This window comes from Rattus norvegicus, chromosome 9, assembly GCF_021556685.1.
Source record: "Rattus norvegicus strain SHRSP/BbbUtx chromosome 9, alternate assembly SHRSP_T2T, whole genome shotgun sequence".
In the NCBI taxonomy this organism is placed as follows: Eukaryota; Metazoa; Chordata; class Mammalia; order Rodentia; family Muridae; genus Rattus; species Rattus norvegicus.
Window position 1 is genome coordinate 657,995 of NC_141542.1, and position 22,810 is coordinate 680,804.

Here is a 22,810-nt window from a genome sequence, read left to right on the forward strand (position 1 = left end):
AAATTTTGATAAATCTTTAAAAGAACACATATTACAAGAACAGGCTACTGGGAACTAACTGAATTCACAAAGAAACAGGTTTTAGTTCGTTAAACGTTGCTCTATCTTGAATAACAAGCTTATTGCATGCGAATCCTATTGGGAACCAACTGAATTCACCATGATACTTAGATTCTGTTCTTAAAATATTGCTATATATTGAAAAGCACACTCATACAAGTATGTACCATTGGGAACTCACTGAATTCGCCTAGATATTTTGATTCCATTCGTGAAAATTTTTCTATATCCCGAACAGTCCACTTATTACTAATGCGGCCTATTGGGAACTAACAAAATTCACCAAGTTCCTGAGATTCGGCTGACCAAATTTTCATAAATATTTAAAAGTACACATATTACAAGAGCCGGATACTGGGAACTAAATGACGTCACAAAGAAACAGTGTTTCAGTACGTTAAAACGTTGCTCTATCTTCAATAACAAGCTTATTACATGCGAATCCTATTGGGAACCTAATGAATTCACCATGATACTTTGATTCTGTTCCTTAAAATGTTGCTATATATTGAAAAGCACACTCATACAAGCATGCCCCATTGCGAACTCACTGAATTCGCCTAGAAATATTGATACCATTCTTGAAAATTTTTCTATATCCCGAACAGTCCACTTATTACTACTGCCCCCTATTGGACCTAATCAAATTCACCAAGCTACTGTGATTCGGCTCACCAAATTTTGATCAATCTTTAAAAGTACACATATTACAAGAGCCGGCTACTGGGAACTAACTTCATACACAAAGAAACAGTAATTCAGTTCGATAAAAAGTTGCTCTATCTTGAATAACAAGCTTATTACATGCGAATCCTATTGGGAACCTACTGAATTCACCATGATACTTAGATCGTTCCTTAAAATGTTGCTCGACATTGAAAAGCAAACTCATACAAGCATGTCCCATTGGGAACTCACTGAATTCGACTAGAAAATTAGATTCCATTCGTGCAAATTTTTCTACATCGTGAACAGTCCACTTATTACTACTGCGGCCTATAGATAACTAACCGAATTCACCAAGTTACTGAGATTGGGCTGACCAAATTTTGATAAATCTTTAAAAGAACACATATTACAAGAACAGGCTACTGGGAACTAACTGAATTCACAAAGAAACAGTGATTCAGTTCGTTAAAACGTTGCTCTATCTTGAATAACAAGCTTATTACATGCGAATCCTATAGGGAATCTACTGAATTCACCATGATACTTAAATTCTGTTCCTTCAGATGTTGCTATATACGAAAAAGCACACTCATACAAGTTTATCCCATTGGGAACTCACTGAATTCGCCTAGAAATTTTGATTCCATTCGTGCAAATTTTTCTATATCCTGAACAGTCCACTTATTACTACTGCGGGCTATGGGGAACTCACCGAATTCACCAAGTTACTGAGATTCGGATGAACAAATTTTGATAAATCTTTAAAAGTACAAATATTACAAGAGCCTGCTACTGGGAACTAACTGAATTCACAAAGAAACAGTGTTTCAGTTCGTTAAAACGTTGATCTATCTTGAATAACAAGCTTATGACATGCGAATCCTATAGGGTACCTACTGAATTCACCATGATACTGAGATTCCGTTCCTTAAAATGTTGCTATATATTGCAAAGCACACTCATACAAGCATGTCCCATTGGGAACTCACTGAATTCGACTAGAAAATTAGATTCCATTCGTGAAAATTTTTCTATATCCCGAAAAGTCCACTTATTACTACTGCGGATTATAGGGAAGTAACCGAATTCACCAATATACTCAGATTTGGCTCACCAAATTTTGATAAATCTTTAAAAGTACACATATTACAAGAGCCTGTTACTGTTAACTAACTGAATTCACAAAGAAACAGTGTTTCAGTTCGTTAAAACGTTGCTCTATCTTGAATAACAAGCTTATTACATTCGAATCCTATTGGGAACCTACTGAATTCACCATGATACTTAGATACCGTTCCTTAAAATGTTGCTAAATATTGAAAAGCACTCTCATACAAGCATGTCTCATTGGGAACTCACTGAATTCGCCTAGAAATTTTGATTCCATTCGTGAAAATTTTTCTATATCCCGAACAGTCCACTTATTATTACTGCAGCCTATTGGGAACTAACAGAATTCACCAAGTTCCTGAGATTCGGCTCACCAAATTTTGATAAATATTTAAAAGTACACATATTACAAGAGCCGGCTACTGGGAACTAAATTAATTCACAAAGAAACAGTGTTTCAGTACGTTAAAACGTGCTCTATCTTGAATAACAAGCTTATTACATGCAAATCCTAATGGGATCCTACTGAATTGACCATGATACTTATATTCTGTTCATTAAATGTTGCGATATATTGAAAAGCACACTCATACAAGCATGTCCCATTGGGACTCAATGAATTCGCCTAGAAATTTTGATTCCATTCGTGAAAACTTTTCTATATCCTGAACAGTCCACTTATTACTACTGGGGCCTATTGGGAACTAACCGACTTCACCAAGTTTCTCAGATTCGGCTCACCATTTTGATAAATCTTGAAAAGGACACATATTACAAGAACCTGCTACTTGGAACTAACTGAATTCACAATAAACAGTGTTTCAGTTTGTTAAAACGTTGCTCTCTCTTGAATAACAAGCTTATTACATGTGAATTCTATTGGGAACCTACTGAATTTACCATGATACTTAGTTTCTGTTCCATAAAATGTTGCTATATATTGAAAAGCACACTCATACAAGAATGTCCCATTGGGAACTCACTGAATTCGCGTTGAAATTTTGATTCCATTCGTGAAAATTTTCCTATATCCCCAACAGTCCTCTAATTACTACTGCAGCCTATTGGGAACTAACCGAATTCACCAAGTTATTCAGATTAGGCTCAGGAAATTTTGATTAATCTTTAAAAGTACACATATCACAGAGGCTGCTACTGGGAACTAACGGAATTCACAAAGAAACAGTGTTTCAGTTCGTTAAAACCTTGTTCTATATTGAATGACCGGCTTATTACATGCGAATCCTACTGAGAAGCTAATGAATTCACCATGATACTCAGATTCCGTTCCTTAAAATGTTGATATATATTGAAAAGCACACTCATACAAGCATGTCCCATTGGGAACTCACTGAATTCGCCTGGAAATTTTGATTCCATTCGTGAAAATTTTTCTATATCCCGAACAGTCCACTAATTACTACTGCGGCCTATTGGGAACTAACCGAATTCACCAAGTTACTGAGATTCTGCTCAGGAAATTTTGATAAATTTTTAAAAGTACCCATATTACAAGAGCCTGCTACTGGGAACTGACTGAATTCACAAAGAAACAGTGTTTCAGTTCGTTAAAACGGTGCTGTATTTTGAATAACAAGCTTATTACATGAGAATCCTAGTGGGGACCTACTCTATTCACCGTGATACTTAGATTCCGTTCCTTAAAATGTTGCTATATATTGAAACTGACACTCATACAATCATGTCCCATGGGAACTCACTGAATTCCCCTAGAAATTTTGATTCCATTCGTGAAAATTTTTCTATATCCCGAACAGTCCCCTTATTACTACTGCGGCCTATTGGGAACTAACCGAATTCCCCAAGTTCCTGAGATTAGGCTCACCAAATTTTGATAATTCTTTAAAAGTACACATATTAGAAAAGCCTGCTACTGGGAACTAAATGAATTCACAAAGATACAGTGTTTCAGTATGTTAATACATTGCTCTATCTTGAATAACAAGCTTATTACATGCGAATCCTATTGGCAACCTACTGAATTCACCATGATACTTAGATTCCGTTCCTTAAATGCTGCTTTATATTGAAAAGCACACTCAAACTAACAAGTCCCATTGGGAACTCACTGAAATCACCTAGAATATTTGACTCCATTCGTGAAAATTTTTCTATATCCGGAACAGTCCACTTATTTCTTCTGTGGTCTATTGGGAACTAACCGAATTCAACAAGTTACTCAGATTCGGCTCAACAAATTTTGATAAATCTTTAAAAGTACACATATTAAAAGAGACTGCCACTGGGAACTAACTGAATTCACAAAGAAACAGTGTTTCAGGTCGTTAAAACGTTGCTCTATCTTGAATAACAAGCTTATTATATGCAAATTCTATTGGGAACCTACTGAATTCCCCATGATATTTAGATTCCGTTTCGTACATTGTTGCTCTATATTGAAAAGCAAACTCATACAAGCATGTCCCATTGGGAAATCACTGAATTCGCCTAGAAATTTTAATTCCATTCGTGAAAATTTTTCTGTATCCCGAACAGTCCACTTATTACTACTGCGGCCCTTTGGGAACTAACCGAATTCACCATGTTACTCAGATTCGGCTCACCAAGTTTTGATAAATCTATAAAAGTACACATATTATAAGAGCCTGCTACTGGGAACTAACTGAATTCACAAAGAAACAGTGTTTCAGTTTGTTAAAACGTTGCTCTATCTAGAATAACAAGCTTATTACATGCGAATCCAACTGGGAACCTACTGAATTCACCATTATACTTAGATTCCGTTCCTTAAAATGTTGCTGTATATTGAAAAGCAAACTCATACAATCATGTCCCATTGGGAACTCACTGAATTTTCCTAGAAATTTTGATTCCATTCGTGAAAATTTTTCTATACCCCGTACAGTCCTCTTATTACTACTGCGGCCTATTGGGAACTAACTGAATTCACCATGTTACTCAGATTCGGCTCACCAAATTTTGATAAATCGTTAAAAGTACACATATTACAAGAGCAGGCTACTGGGAACTAACTGAGTTCACAAAGAAACAGTATTTCAGTTCGTTAAAACCTTGCCCTATCTTGAATAACAAGCTTATTACATGCGAATCCTATTGGGAACCTACGGAATTCACCATGATACTTAGATTCCGTTCCTTAAAATGTTTCTCTGTATTGAAAAGCAAACACATACAAGCATGTCCCATTGGGAAATCACTGAATTCGCGTAGAAATTTTGATTCCATTTGTGAAAATTTTTCTATGTCCCGAACAGTCCACTTATTACTACAGCGGCCTATTGGGAACTAACAGAATTCACCATGTTCTTCAGCTCCGGTTCACCAAATTTTGATAAATCTTTAAAAGTACACATATTACATGAGCAGGCTACTGGGAATTAACTGAATTCACAAAGAAACAGTGATTCAATTCGTTAAAACGTTGCTCTATCTTGAATAACAATCTTATTACATGCGAATCCAATTGGGAACCTACTGAATTCACCATGATACTTAGATTCCGTTCATTAAATGTTGCTATATATTGAAAAGCACACTCATACAAGCATGTCCCATTGGGACTCACTGAATTCGCCTAGACATTTTGATTCCATTAGTGAAAATTTTTCTATATCCTGAACAGTCCACTTATCACTACTGTGGCCTATTGGGAACTAACTTACTTCAACAAGTTTCTCAGATTCGGCTCACCATTTTGATAAATCTTGAAAAGAACACATATTACAAGAACCTGCCACTTGGAACTAACTGAATTCACAATGAAACAGTGTTTCAGTTTGTTAAAACTTTGCTCTCTCTTGAATAACCAGGTTATTACATTCGAATCCTATTGGGAACCTACTGAATTCACCATGATACTTAGATTCCGTTCCATAAAATGTTGCTATATATTGAAAAGCACACACATACAAGAATGTCCCATTGGGAACTCACTGAATTCGCGTTGAAATTTTGATTCCATTCGTGAAAATTGTCCTATATCCCCAACAGTCCTCTAATTACTACTGCGGCCTATTGGGAACTAAGCGAATTCAACAAGTTATTCAGATTAGGCTCAGGAAATTTTGATTAATCTTTAAAAGTACACATATCACAGAGGCTGCTACTGGGAACTAACGGAATTCACAAAGAAACAGTGTTTCAGTTTGTTAGAACCTTTTTCTATATTGAATGACCAGCTTATTACTTGCGAATTCTACTGGGAACCTACTGAATTCAACATGATACGCAGATTCCGTTCCTTAAAATGTTGATATATATTGAAAAGCACACTCAAACAAGCATGTCCCATTGGGAACTCACTGAATTCGCCTAGAAATTTTGATTCCATTCGTGAAAATTTTTCTATATCCCGAACAGTCCACTAATTACTACTGCGGCCTATTGGGAAATAACCGAATTCACCAAGTTAATGAGATTCTGCTCAGGAAATTTTGATAAATCTTTAAAAGTACACATATTACAAGAGCCTGCTACTGGTAACTGACTGAATTCACATAGAAACAGTGTTTCAGTTCGTAAAAACGATGCTCTATTTTGAATAACAAGCTTATTACATGCGAATCCTAGTGGGGACCTACACTATTCACCGTGATACTTAGACACGTTCCTAAAAATGTTGCTATATATTGAAATTGACACTCATACAATCATATCCCATGGGAACTCACTGAATTCCCCTAGAAATTTTGATTCCATTCGTGAAAATTTTTCTATATCCCGAACAGTCCACTTATTACTACTGCGGCCTATTGGGAACTAACGGAATTCCCCATGTTCCTGAGATTAGGCTCACCAAATTTTGATAATTCTTTAAAAGTACACATATTACAAGAGCCTGCTACTGGGAACTAAATGAATTCACAAAGAAACAGTGTTTCAGTATGTTAATACGTTGCTCTATCTTGAATAACAAGCTTATTACATGCGAATCCTATTGGGAACCTACTGTTTTCACCATGATACTTAGATTCCGTTCCTTAAATGTTGCTATATATTGGAAAGCACACTCAAACAAACAAGTCCCATTGGGAACTCACTGAAATCACCTAGAAATTTTGACTCCATTCGTGAAAATTTTTCTATATCCGGAACAGTCCACTTATTACTTCTGTGGTCTATTGGGAACTAACCGAATTCAACAATTACTGAGATTCGGCTCACCAAATTTTGTAAATCTTTAAAAGTACACATATTACAAGAGCAGACTACTGGGAACTAACTGAATTCACAAAGAAACTGGGTTTCAGTTCGTTAAAACTTTGATCTATGTTGAATAACAAGCTTATTACATGTGAATCCTATTCGGAACCTACTGAATTCACCATGATACTTAGATTCCGATACTTAATGTTGCTATGTATTGAAAAGCACACTCATACAAGCATGTCCCACTGGGAAGTCACTTAAGTCAGCTAGAAATTTTGATTCCATTCGTGAAAATTTTTCTATACACCGAACAGTCCACTTATTACTACTGCGGCCTATTTGGAACTAACCGAATTCACCATGTTACTCAGATTCGGCTCACCAAATTTTGATAAATCTTTAAAAGTACACATGTTGCAAGAGCCTGCTACTAGGAACTAACTGAATTCACAAAGAAACAGTGTTTCAGTTCGTTAAAACGTTGCTCTATCTTGAATAACAAGCTTATTACATGTGAATCCTATTGGGAACCTAGTGAATTCACCATGATACTTAGTTTCCGTTCCTGAAAATGTTGCTATATACGGAAAAGCACACTCATACAAGCATGTCCCATTGGGAACTCATTGAATTCGCCTAGAAATTTTGATTCAATTCGTGCAAATTTTTCTATATCACGAACAGTCCACTTATTACTACTGCGGCCTATTGGGAACTAACCAAATTCACCAAGTTACTGAGATGGGCTCACAAAATTTTCATAATTCTTTTAAGGACACATATTACAAGAGCCTGCTACTGGGAACTAACTGAATTCACAAAGAAACAGTGTTTCCGTTCGTTAATACGTTGCTCTGTCTCGAAAAACAAGCTTATTACATGCGAATCTTACTGGTAACGAACTGAATTCACCATGATACTTAGATTCTGTTCCTTAAAATGTTGCAATATATTGAAAAGCACAGTCAAAAAAACAAGTCCCATTGGGAACTCACTGAAATCACCTAGAAATTTTGACTCTATTCGTGCAAATTTTTCTATATCCCGAACACTCCACTTATTACTACTGCGGCCTATTGTGAACTAACCGAATTCACCAAGTTACTGAGATTCGGCTAAACAAATTTTGATAAATCTTTAAAAGTACACATATTACAGGAGCCTGCTACTGGGAACTAACTGAATTCACAAAGAAACAGTGTTTCAGTTCATTAAAACGTTGCTCATTCTTGAATAACCAAATTATTACATGCGAATCCTATTGGGAACCTACTGAATTCACCATGATACTTAGATTCCGTTCCTTATAGTGTTGCTATATATTGAAAAGCACACTCATACAAGCATGTCAAATTGGGAATTCACTGAATTTGCCTAGAAATTTTTATTCCATTCGTGAAAATTTTTTATACCCCCATAAGTCCACTTATTACAACTGCAGCATATTGGGAACTAACCGAAACCACTACGTTACTGAGATTCGGCTCAACAAATTTTGATAAATCTTTAAAAGTACACATATTCCAACAGCTTGCTACTGGGAACTAACTGAATTCACAAAGAAACAGCGTTTCAGTTCGTTAGAACGTTGCTCTATCTTGAATAACAAGCTTATTACATGCAAATCCTATTGGGAACCTACTGAATTCACCATGATACTTAGATTCCGTTCCTTAAAATGTTGCTCTATATTGAAAAGCAAACTCATACAAGCATGTCCCATTGGGAACTCACTGAATTCGCCTAGATATTTTGATTCCATTCGTGAAATTTTTTCTATATCCCGAACAGTCCACTTATTACTACTGCGGCCTATTGGGAACTAACAGAATTCACCAAGTTACTGAGATTCGGCTCACCAAATTTTGATGAATCTTTAAAAGAACACTATTACAAGGGCAGGCTACTGGGAATTAACTGCATTCACAAAGAAACAGTGTTTCAGTTCGTTAAAACCTTGCTCTATCTTGAATAACAAGCCTATTACTTGCGAATCCTATTTGGGACCTACTGAATTCACCATGATACTTAGATTCCGTTCCTTTATATGTTGCTCTATATTGAAAAGCAAATTCATACAAGCATGTCCCATTGGTAACTCACGGATTTCGACTAGAAATTTTATTCCATTCGTGAAAATTTTTCTATATCCCGAAGAGTCCACTTATTACTACTGCGGCCTAGTGGGAACTAACCGAATTCACCATTTTACTCAGATTCGGCTCACCAAATTTTGATAAATCTTTAAAAGTACACATATTAAAAGAGCCTGCCACAGGGAACTAACTGAATTCACAAAGAAACAGTGTTCCAGTTCGTTAAAACGTTGCTCTATCTTGAACAACAAGCTCAATACGTGCGAATACTATTGGGAACCTAATGAATTCACCATGCTACTTAGATTCCGTTCCTTAAAATTTTTATATTTTATATATACAAATGTTATATATTTGTATATATATTATATATATATATGTATATATATATATATATATACATATATATACTAATTCCGTGGTTTGTCTACTCATTCCTTTAGTGACATCCTCTGCAGAGCACTGCTCTCAGTTCAATAAACTCCACCTTATTTATCTTGTACAAATCTTGTCTTAGTGCTATACAGCTGAAAGGTCATCAGCTTTCAAAGGTCATGGCTTTCTCTTTTAGATTTAGAGCCTTATAGTTGGTCTGAGTTAACTTCTGTGATGGTTATAACAAGATTTGTATCTCGGTTTCTCTTTTTGTACATGGATGTCCAGTTGTTGCACCACCATTAGCTAAAATCACGGTCTTCCCTCTATCCCACTTCTTATGTGTCTGTCAGTCATTGGCTAATTAATACGGATTCAAATATATATTATATATCTATATTTATTTTATATATACAAATGTTATATATTGAAAAGCACACTCATACAAGCTTATCCCAATGGGAACTCACTGAATTCGCCTAGAAATTAAGATTCCATTCGTGACAAATTTTCTATATCCCGAAGAGTCCACTTATTACTAATGCGGCCTATTGGGAACTAATCGAATTCACCAATTTACTCAGATTCGGCTCAGGAAATTTTGATAAAACTTTAAAAGTACACATATTCCAAGAGCTTGCTACTGGGAACTAACTGAATTCACAAAGAAACAGTGTTTCAGTTCGTGAGAACGTTGCTCTATCTTGAATAACAAGCTTATTACATGCAAATCCTATTGGGAACCTACTTAATTCAACATGATACTTAGATTCCGTTCCTTAAAATGTTGCTCTATATTGAAAAGCAAACTCATACAAGCATGTCCCATTGGGAACTCACTGAATTCGCCTAGATATTTTGATTCCATTCGTGAAATTTTTTCTATATCCCGAACAGTCCACTTATTACAACTGCGGCCTATTGGGAACTAACCGAATTCACCATGTTACTCACATTCGGCTCACCAAATTTTGATAAATCTTTAAAAGTACACTATTACAAGGGCAGGCTACTGGGAACTAACTGAATTCACAAAGAAACATTGTTTCAGTTCGTTAAAACGTTGCTCTATCTTGAATAACAAGCCTATTACATGCGAATCCTATTGGGGACCTACTGAATTCACCATGATACTTAGATTTCGTTCCTTTATATGTTGCTCTATATTGAAAAGCAAATTCATACAAGCATGTCCCATTGGTAACTCACTGATTTCGCCTAGAAATTTTATTCCATTCGTGAAAATTTTTCTATATCCTGAAGAGTCCTCTTATTGCTACTGCGGCCTATTGGGAACTAACCGAATTCACCATGTTACTCAGATTCGGCTCACCAAATTTTGATAAATCTTTAAAAGTACACATATTAAAAGAGCCTGCCACTGGGAACTAACTGAATTCACAAAGAAACAGTGTTTCAGGTCGTTAAAACGTTGCTCTATCTTGAATAACAAGCTTATTATATGCAAATTCTATTGGGAACCTACTGAATTCCCCAAGATATTTAGATTCCGTTTCGTACATTGTTGCTCTATATTGAAAAGCAAACTCATACAAGCATGTCCCATTGGGAAATCACTGAATTCGCCTAGAAATTTTAATTCCATTCGTGAAAATTTTTCTGTATCCTGAAAAGTCCACTTATTACTACTGCGGCCCTTTGGGAACTAACCGAATTCACCATGTTACTCAGATTCGGCTCACCAAGTTTTGATAAATCTATAAAAGTACATATATTATAAGAGCCTGCTACTGGGAACTAACTGAATTCACAAAGAAACAGTGTTTCAGTTTGTTAAAACGTTGCTCTATCTAGAATAACAAGCTTATTACATGCGAATCCAACTGGGAACCTACTGAATTCACCATTATACTTAGATTCCGTTCCTTAAAATGTTGCTCTATATTGAAAAGCAAACTAATACAATAATGTCCCATTGGTAACTCACTGATTTCGCCAAGAAATTTTATTCCATTTGTGAAAATTTTTCTATATCCCGAACAGTCCACTTATTACTACTGCGGCCTATTGGGAACTAACCGAATTCACAATGTTTCTCAGATTCGGCTCACCAAATTTTGATAAATCTTTAAAAGTACACATATTAAAAGAGCCTGCCACTGGGAACTAACTGAATTCACAAAGGAACAGTGTTTCAGTTCGTTAAAACGTTGCTCTATCTTGAATAACAAGCTTATTATATGTGAATCCTATTGGGAACCTACTGAATTCACCATGATATTTAGATTCCGTTTCGTAAAATATTGCTCTATATTGAAAAGCAAACTCATACAAGCGTGTCACATTGGGAATTCACTGAATTCTTCTAGAAATTTTAATTCCATTCGTGAAAATTTTTCTGTATCCCGAACAGTCCATTTATTACTACTGCAGCCCTTTGGGAACTAACCGAATTCACCATGTTACACAGATTCGGCTCACCAAGTTTTGATAAATCTGTAAAAGTACACATATTATAAAAGCCTGCTACTGGGAACTAACTGAATTCACAAAGAAACAGTGTGCAGTTCGTTAAAACTTTGCTGTACCTTGAATAAAAAGCTTATTACATGCGCATCCTATTGGGAACCTACTGAATTCACCATGATACTTAGATTCCATTCCTTAAAATGTTGCTCTATATTGAAAAGCAAACTCATACAAGCATGTCCCATTGGGAACTCACTGAATTCGCCTAGATATTTTGATTCCATTCGTGAAATTTTTTCTATATCCCGAACAGTCCACTTATTACAACTACGGCCTATTGGGAACTAACCGAATTCACCATGTTACTCACATTCGGCTCACCAAATTTTGATAAATCTTTAAAACTACATTATTACAAGGGCAGGCTACTGGGAACTAACTGAATTCACAAAGAAACAGTGTTTCAGTTCGTTAAAACGTTGCTCTATCTTGAATAACAAGCCTATTACATGCGAATCCTTTTGGGGACCTACTGAATTCACCATGATACTTAGATTCCGTTCCTTTAAATGTTGCACTATATTGAAAAGCAAACTCATACAAGCATGTCCCATTGGTAACTCACTGATTTCGCCTAGAAATTTTTTTCCATTCATGAAAATTTTTCTATATCCCGAACAGTCCACTTATTACTACTGCGGCCTTTTGAGAATTAACCGAATTCAACATGTTACTCAGAATCGGCTCACCAAATTTTGATAAATCTTTAAAAGTACACATATTACAAGAGCAGTCTACTGGGAACTAACTGAATTCACAAAGAAACAGTGTTTCAGTTCGTTAAAACGTTGCTCTATCTTGAATAACAAGCTTATTTTATGCGAATCATATTGGGAACCTACTGAATTCACCATGAGATTTAGATTCCGTTTCGTAGAATGTTGCTCTATATTGAAAAGCAAACTCATACAAGCATGTCCCATAGGGAAATCACTGATTCGCCTAGAAATTTTGATTCCATTATTGAATATTTTTCTATCTGAACAGTCCACTTATTACTACTGCGGCCCTTTGCGAACTAACCGAATTCACCATGTTACTCAGATTCGGCTCACCAAGTTTTGATAAATCTGTAAAAGTACACATATTTTAAGAGCCTGCTACTGGGAACTAACTGAATTCACAAAGAAACAGTGTTTAAGTTCGTTAAAACGTTGCTGTATCTTGAATAACAAGCTTATTACATGCGAATCCTATTGGGAACCTACTGAATTCACCATGATACTTAGATTCCATTCCTTAAAATGTTGCTCTATATTGAAAAGCAAACTCATACAAGCATGTCCCATTGGGAACTCACTGAATTCGCCTAAGTATTTTGATTCCATTCGTGAAATTTTTTCTATATCCCGAACAGTCCAATTATTACAACTACGGCCTATTGTGAACTAACCGAATTCACCATGTTACTCACATTCGGCTCACCAAGTTTTGATAAATCTTTAAAACTACACCTTTACAAGGGCAGGCTACTGGTAACTAACTGAAATCACAAAGAAACAGTGTTTCAGTTCGTTAAAACGTTGCTCTGTCTTGAATAACAAGCCTATTACATGCGAATCCTTTGGGGACAAACTGAATTCACCATGATACTTCGAATTCGTTCCTTTAAATGTTGCTCGATATTGAAAAGCAAACTCATACAAGCATGTCCCATTGTTAACTCACTGATTTCGCCTAGAAATTTTTTTCCATTCGTGAAAATTTTTCTATATCCCGAACAGTCCACTTCTTACAACTGCGGCCTATTGAGAACTAACCGAATTCAACATGTTACTCCGAATCGGCTCACCAAATTTTGATAAATCTTTAAAAGTACACATATGAAAAGAGTCTGCCACTGGGAACTAACTGAATTCACAAAGAAACAGTGTTTCAGTTCGTTAAAACGTTGCTCTATCTTGAATAACAAGCTTATTATATGCGAATCCTATTGGGAACCTACTGAATTCACCATGATATTTAGATTCCGTTTCGTAAAATATTGCACTATATTGAAAAGCAAACTCATACAAGCATGTCACATTAGGAAGTCACTGAATTCGCCTAGAAATTTTAATTCCATTCGTGAAAAGTTTTCTGTATCCCGAACAGTCCACCTATTACTACTGCAGCCCTTTGGGAACTAACCGAATTCACCATGTTACTCAGATTCGGCTCACCAAGTTTTGATTAATCGGTAAAAGTACACATATTATAAAAGCCTGCTACTGGGAACTAACTGAATTCACAAGGAAACAGTGTTGCAGTTCGTTAAAACGTTGCTGTACCTTGAATAAAAAGCTTATTACATGCTCATCCTATTGGGAACCTACTGAATTCACCATGATACTTAGATTCCATTCCTTAAAATGTTGCTCTATAATGAAAAGCAAACTCATACAAGCATGTCCCATTGGGAACTCACTGAATTCGCCTAGATATTTTGATTCCATTTGTGAAATTTTTTCTTTATCCCGAATAGTCCACTTATTACAACTACGGCCTATTGGGAACTAACCGAATTCACCATGTTACTCACATTCGGCTCACCAATTTTGATAAATCTTTAAAACTACATTATTACAAGGGCAGGCTACTGGGAACTAACTGAATTCACAAAGAAACAGTGTTTGAGTTCGTTAAAACGTTGCTCTATCTTGAATAACAAGCCTATTACATGCGAATCCTTTTGGGGACCTACTGAATTCACCATGATACTTAGATTCCGTTCCTTTAAATGTTGCTCTATATTGAAAAGCCAACTCATACAAGCATGTCCCATTGGTAACTCACTGATTTCGCCGAGAAATTTTTTTTCATTCGTGAAAATTTTTCTATATCCCGAACAGTCCACTATTACTACTGCGGCCTATTTAGAACTAACCGAATTCAACATGTTACTAAGAATCGGCTCACCAAATTTTGATAAATCTTTAAAAGTACACATATTAAAAGAGCCTGCCACTGGGAACTAACTGAATTCACAAAGAAACAGTGTTTCAGTTCGTTAAAACGTTGCTTTATCTTGAATAACAAGCTTATTATATGTGAATCCTATTGGGAAACTACTGAATTCACCATGATATTTAGATTCCGTTTCGTAAAAGGTTGCTCTATATTGAAAAGGAAACTCATACAAGCATGTCCCATTGGGAAATCACTGAATTCGCCTAGAAATTTTAATTTCATTCGTGAAAATTTTTCTGTATCCCGAACAGTCCACTTATTACTACTGCGGCCCTTTGGGAACTAACCGAATTCACCATGTTACTCAGCTTCGGCTCACCATGTGTTGATAAATCTGTAAAAGTACACATATTGTAAGAGCCTGCTACTGGGAACTAACTGAATTCACAAAGAAACAGTGTTTCACTTCGTTAAAACTTTGCTCTACATGGAATAAGAATCTTATTATATGCGAATCCTATTGGGAACCTACTGAATTCACCATGATACTTAGATTCCGTTTCGTAAAATGTTGCTCTATATTGAAAAGCAAACTCATATAAGCATGTCCCATTGAGAACTCACTGAATTCGCCTAGAAATTTTGATTCCATTCGTGAAAATTTTTCTATATCCCGAAGAGTCCACTTATTACTACTGCGGCCTATTGGGAACTAACCGAATTCACCATGTTACTCAGCTTCGGTTCAACAAATTTTGATAAATCTCTAAAAGTACACATATTAACAGAGCAGGTTACAGGGAGCTAACTGAATTCACAAAGAAACAGGGTTGCAGTTCATTAAAACGTTGCTCTATCTTGAATAACAAGCTTATTACATGCAAATCCTATTGGGAACCTACTGTATTCACCATGATATTTAGATTCCGTTCCTTAAAATGTTGCTCTATATTGAAAATCAAACTCATACAAGCATGTCCCATTGGGATATCACTGAATTGCCTAGATATTTTGATTCCATTCGTGAAATTTTTTCTATATCCCCAACAGTCCACTTATTACAACTGCGGCCTATTGGGAACTAATCGAATTCACCCCTTCACTCAGATTCGGCTCAGGAAATTTTGATAAATCTTTAAAAGTACACATATTACAAGAACCTGCTACTGGGAACTAACGGAATTCACAAAGAAACAGTGTTTCAGTTCGTAAAAACCTTGCTCTAGGTTGAATAACAAGCTTATTACATGCAAATCCTACTGGGACCCTACTGAATTCACCATGATACTTAGATTACGTTCCTTAAAATGTTGCTATATATTGAAAAGCACACTCATACAAGCAAGTCCCATTGGGAACTCACTGAATTCGCCTAGAAATTTTGATTCCATTCGTGAAAATTTTTCTATATCCCGAACAGTCCACTTATTACTAATGCGGCCTATTGGGAACTAACCGAATTCACCAAGTTCCTGAGAATTGGCTCACCAAATTTGATAAATCTGTAAAAGTACACATATTATAAAAGCCTGCTACTGAGAACTAACTGAATTCACAAAGAAACAGTGTTTCAGTTCTTTAAAACTTTGCTCTATCTAGAATAAATATCTTATTACATGCGAATCCTATTGGGAACCTCCTGAATTCACCATGATATTTAGATTACATTCCTTAAAATGTTGCTCTATTTTAAAAAGCAAACTCATACAAGCATGTCCCATTGGGAACTCACTGAATTTGCCTAGAAATTTTGATTCCATTCGTGAAAATTTTTCTATATCCAGAACAGTCCACTTATTACTAGTGCGGCCTATTGGCAACTAACTGAATATACCATGTTACTCTGATTCGGCTCACCAAATTTGATAAATCTTTAAAAGTACACATATTACAAGAGCAGGCTATTGGGAATTAACTGAATTCACAAAGAAACAGAGTTTCAGTTCGTTAAAACCTTGCTCTATCTTGAATAACAAGCCTATTACATGCGAATCCTATTGGGGACCTACTGAATTCACCATGATACTTAGATTCCGTTCCTTTATATGTTGCTCTATATTGAAAAGCAAATTCATACAAGCATGTCCCATTGGTAACTCACGGATTTCGACTAGAAATTTTATTCCATTCGTGAAAATTTTTCTATATCCCGAAGAGTCCACTTATTACTACTGCGGCCTAGTGGGAACTAACCGAATTCACCATGTTACTCAGATTCGGCTCACCAAATTTTGATAAATCTTTAAAAGTACACATATTAAAAGAGCCTGCCACAGGGAACTAACTGAATTCACAAAGAAACAGTGTTCCAGTTCGTTAAAACGTTGCTGTATCTTGAATAAAAAGCTTATTACATGCGCATCCTATTGGGAACCTACTGAATTCACCGTGATGATTAGATTCCGTTCCTTAAAATGTTTCTCTATATTGAAAAGCACACTCATACAAGCATGTTCCATTGGGAACTCACTGAAGTCGCCAAAAAATTTTGATTCCATTTGTGAAATTTTTTCTATATCCCGAACAGTCCACTTATTACAACTGCGGCCTATTGGGAACTAACCGAATTCACCATGTTACTCAGATTCGGCTCACCAAATTTTGATAAATCTTTAAAAGTACACATATTACAAGAGCAGGCTACTGGGAACTAACTGAATTCACAATGAAACAGTGTTTCAGTTCGTTAAAACGTTGCACTATCTTGAATAACAAGCTTATTACATGCGAATCCCATTGGGAACCTACTGAATACACCATGATACTTAGATTCCGTTCCTTAAAATGTTGCTCTATATTGAAAAGCAACCTCATATAAGCATGTCATATTGAGAACTCACTGAATTTGCCTAGAAATTTTGATTCCATTCGTGAAAATTTTTCTATATCCCGAACAGTCCACTTATTACTACTGCGGCCTATTGGGAACTAACTGAATTCACCATGTTACTCAGATTCGGCTCACCAAATTTTGATAAATCTTTAAAAGTATATATATTACAAGAGCAGGCTACTGGGAACTAACTGAATTCACAAAGAAACAGTATTTCAGTTCGTTAAGACGTTGCTCTATCTTGAATAGCATGCTTATTACATGCGAATCCTATTGGGAACCTACGGAATTCACCATGATACTTAGATTCCGTTCCTTACAATGTTTCTCTATATTGAAAAGCAAACTCATACAAGCATGTCCCATTGGGAACTCACTGAATTCGCCTAGAAATTCTGATTCCATTCGTGAAAATTTTCCTATATCACGAACAGTCCACTTATTACTACTGCGGCCTATTGGGAACTAAAGGAATTTACCGATTTACTCAGATACGGCTCTGGAAATTTTGATAAATCTTTAAAAGTACACATATTACAAGAGTCTGCTACTGGTTACTAACTCAATTCACAAAGAAAAAGTGTTACAGTTCCTTAAAACGTTGCTCTATCTTGAATAACAAGCTTATTACATGCGAATCCTATTGGGAACCTACTGAATTCACCTTGATACTTAGATTCCGTTCCTTAAAATGTTGCTCTATATTGAAAAACAAACTCATACAAGCATATCCCATTGGGATATCAGTGAATTCGCGAAGAAATTTTGATTCCATTCGTGAAAATTTTTCTATATCCCGAACAGTCCACTTATTACTACAGCGACCTATTGGGAACTAACCGAATTCACCATGTTCCTCAGCTCCCGTTCACCAAATTTTGATAAATCTTTAAAAGTACACATATTACATGAGCAGGCTACTGGGAACTAACTGAATTCACAAAGAAACAGTGTTCCAGTTTGTTAAAACGTTGTTCTATCTTCAATAACAAGCTTATTACATGCGAATCCTATTGGGAATCTAATGAATTCACCATGATACTTAGATTCCGTTCCTTAAAATGTTGCTCTATATTGAAAAGCAAAGTCATACAGCATGTCCCATTGGGAACTCACTGATATTCGCCTAGAAATTTTGATTCCATTTTGAAAATTTTCCTCTATCCCGAACAGTCCACTTATTACTACTGCGGCCTATCTGGACCTAAACGAATTTACCCATTTACTCAGATACGGCTCAATAAATTTTGATAAACCTTTAAAAGTACACATATTACAAGAGTCTGCTACTGGTAACTAACTGAATTCACAAAGAAATAGTGTTTCAGTTCGTTAAAACGTTGCTCTATTTTGAATAGCAAGCTTATTACATGAGAATCCTATTGGGAACCTACTGAATTCACCATGATACTTAGATTCCGTTCCTAAAATGTTGCTATATATTGAAAAGCACACTCATACAAGCATGTCCCATTGGGAACTCACTGAATTCACCTAGAAATTTTGATTCCATTCATGCAAATTTTTCTATATCCCGAACAGTCCACTTATTACTACTGCGGCCTACTGGGAACTAACCGAATTCACCATGTTCCTCAGCTCCGGTTCACCAAATTTTGATAAATCTTAAAAAGTACACATATTACATGAGCAGGCTACTGGGAATTAACTGAATTCACAAAGAAACAGTGTTTCAGTTCGTTAAAACGTTGCTCTGTCTTGAATAACAAGCTTATTACATGCGAATCCTATTGTGAACCTACTGAATTCACGATGATACTTAGATTCCCTTCCTTAAAATGTTGCTATATATTGAAAAGCACACTCATACAAGCATGTCAAATTGGGAATTCACAGAATTTGCCTAGAAATTTTTATTCCATTCGTGAAAATTTTTTATATCCCCATAAGTCCACTTATTACACCTGCAGCATATTGGGAAGTAACCGAAAGCACTACGTTACTGAGATTCGGCTCAACAAATTTTGATAAATCTTTAAAAGTACACATATTCCAACAGCTTGATACTGGGAACTAACTGAATTCACAAAGAAACAGCGTTGCAGTTCGTTAGAACTTTGCTCTATCTTGAATAACAAGCTTATTACATGCAAATCCTATTGGGAAACTACTGAATTCACCATGATACTTAGATTCCGTTCCTTTATATGTTGCTCTATATTGTAAAGCAAATTCATACAAGCATGTCCCATTGGTAACTCACTGAGTTCGCCTAGAAATTTTTTTCCATTCGTGAAAATTTTTCTATATCCCGAAGAGTCCACTTATTACTACTGCGGCCTATTGGAAACTAACCGAATTCACCATTTTACTCACATTCGGCTCACCAAATTTTGATAAATCTTTAAAAGTACACATATTACAAGAGCAGGCTACTGGGAACTAACTGAATTCACAAAGAAACAGTGTTTCAGTTCATTAAAACGTTGCACTATCTTGAATAACAAGCTTATTACATGTGAATCCCATTGGGAACCTACTGAATTCACCATGATACTTAGATTCCGTTCCTTAAAATGTTGCTCTATATTGAAAAGCAAACTCATACAAGCATGTCCCATTGGGAACTCACTGAATTTGCCTAGAAATTTTGATTCCATTCGTGAAAATTTTTCTATATCCCGAACAGTCCACTTATTACTACTGCGGCCTATTGGGAACTAACTGAATTCACCATGTTACTCAGATTCGGCTCACCAAATTTTGATAAATCTTTAAAAGTACACATATTACAAGAGCAGGCTACTGGGAACTAACTGAATTCACAAAGACACAGTATTTCATTTCGTTAAAACGTTGCTCTATCTTGAATAGCATGCTTATTACATGCGAATCCAATTGGGAACCTACGGAATTCACCATGATACTTTGATTCCGTTCCTTACAGTGTTTCTCTATATTGAAAAGCAAACTCATACAAGCATGTCCCATTGGGAACTCACTGAATTCGCCTAGAAATTCTGATTCCATTCCTGAAAATTTTCCTATATCACGAACATTCCACTTATTACTACTGCGGCCTATCTGGAACTAAACGAATTTACCCATTTACTCAGATACGGTTCAGGAAATTTTGATAAACCTTTAAAAGTACACATATTACAAGAGTGTGCTACTGGTAACTAACTCAATTCACAAAAAAACAATGTTTCAGTTCGTTAAAACGTTGCTCTATCTTGTATAGCAAGCTTATTACATGTGAATCCTATTGCGAACCTACTGAATTCACCATGATACTTAGATTCCGTTCCTAAAAATGTTTATATTTTATATATACAAATGTTATATATTTGTGTACATATTTTATATTATATACAAATTCCGTGGTTTGTCTACTCATTACTTTAGTGACATCCTCTGCAGAGCACAGCTCTCCTTTCAATAAACTCCAGCTTAATAATTCTTGTACAAATCTTGCCTTAGTGTTATACAGCTGAAAGGTCATCAGCTATCGAAGGTCATGGCTTTCTATTTTGCTTCTTAGAGCCTTATAGTTGTTCTGAGTTAACTTCTGTGATGGTTATAACATAATCTGTAGCTCGGTTTCTCTATTTGTACATGGATGTCCAGTTGTTGCAGCACCATTAGCTAAAATCATGGTCTTCACTCTATCCCACTGCATATGCCTCTGTCAGTCATTGGCTAATTAATATGGATACCGATATATATATTATATATCTATATATATTTTATATATATATATACAAATGTTATATATTGAAAAGCACACTCATACAAGTTTGTCTCAATGGGAACTCACTGAATTCGCCTAGAAATTTTGATTCCATTCGTGACAAATTTTCTATATCCCGAGGAGTCCACTTATTACTACTGCAGCCTATTGGGAACTAACCGAAATCACCATGTTACTCAGATTCGGCTCACCAAATTTTGATAAATCTTTAAAAGTACACATACTAAAAGAGCCTGCCACAGGGAACTAACTGAATTCACAAAGCAACAGTGTTTCAGTTCGTTTAAACGTTGCTCTATCTTGAATAACAAGTTTATTATATGCGAATCCCATTGCGAACATACTGAATTCACAATGATATTTAGATCCGTTTCGTAAAATGTTGCTCTATATTGAAAAGAAAACTCATACAAGCATGTCCCATTGGGAAATCACTGAATTCGCCTAGAAATTTTAATTCCATTCGTGAAAATATTTCTGTATCCTGAACCGTCCACTTATTACTACTGCGGCCCTTTGGGAACTAACCGAATTCACCATGTTACTCAGATTCGGCTCACCAAGTTTTGATAAATCTGTAAAAGTACACATATTATAAGAGCCTGCTACTGGGAACTAACTGAATTCACAAAGAAACAGTGTTTCAGTTCGTTAAAACGTTGCACTATCTTGAATAACAAGCTTATTACATGCGAATCCTTTTGGGAAGCTACTGAATTCACCATGATACTTAGAATCTGTTCCTTAAAATGTTGCTCTATATTGAAAAACAAACTCATACAAGCATATCCCATTGGGAAATCACTGAATTCGCGTAGAAATTTTGATTCCATTCTTGAACATTTTTCTATATCCCGAACAGTCCACTTATTACTACAGCGGCCTATTGGGAACTAACCGAATTCACCATGTTCTTCAGCTTCGGTTCACCAAATTTTGATAAATCTTTAAAAGTACACATATTATAAGAGCATGCTACTTGGAACTAACTGAATTCACAAAGAAACAGTGTTTCAGTTTGTTAAAACGTTGCTCTATCTTGAATAACAAGCTTATTACATGCGAATCCTATTGGAAACCTACTAAATTCACCATGATACTTAGATTCCGTTCCTTAAAATGTTGCTCTATATAGAAAAGCAAAGTCATACAGCATGTCCCATTGGGAACTCACTGATATTCGCCTAGAAATTTTGATTCCATTCGTGAAAATTTTCCTATATCCCGAACAGTCCACTTATTAATACTGCGGCCTATTGGAACTAAACGAATTTACCCCTTTACTCAGATACAGCTCAGGAAATTTTGATAAACCTTTAAAAGTACACATATTACAAGAGTGTTCTACTGCTAACTAACTCAATTCACAAAGAAACAGTGTTTCAGTACGTTAAAACGTTGCTCTATCTTGAATAGCAAGCT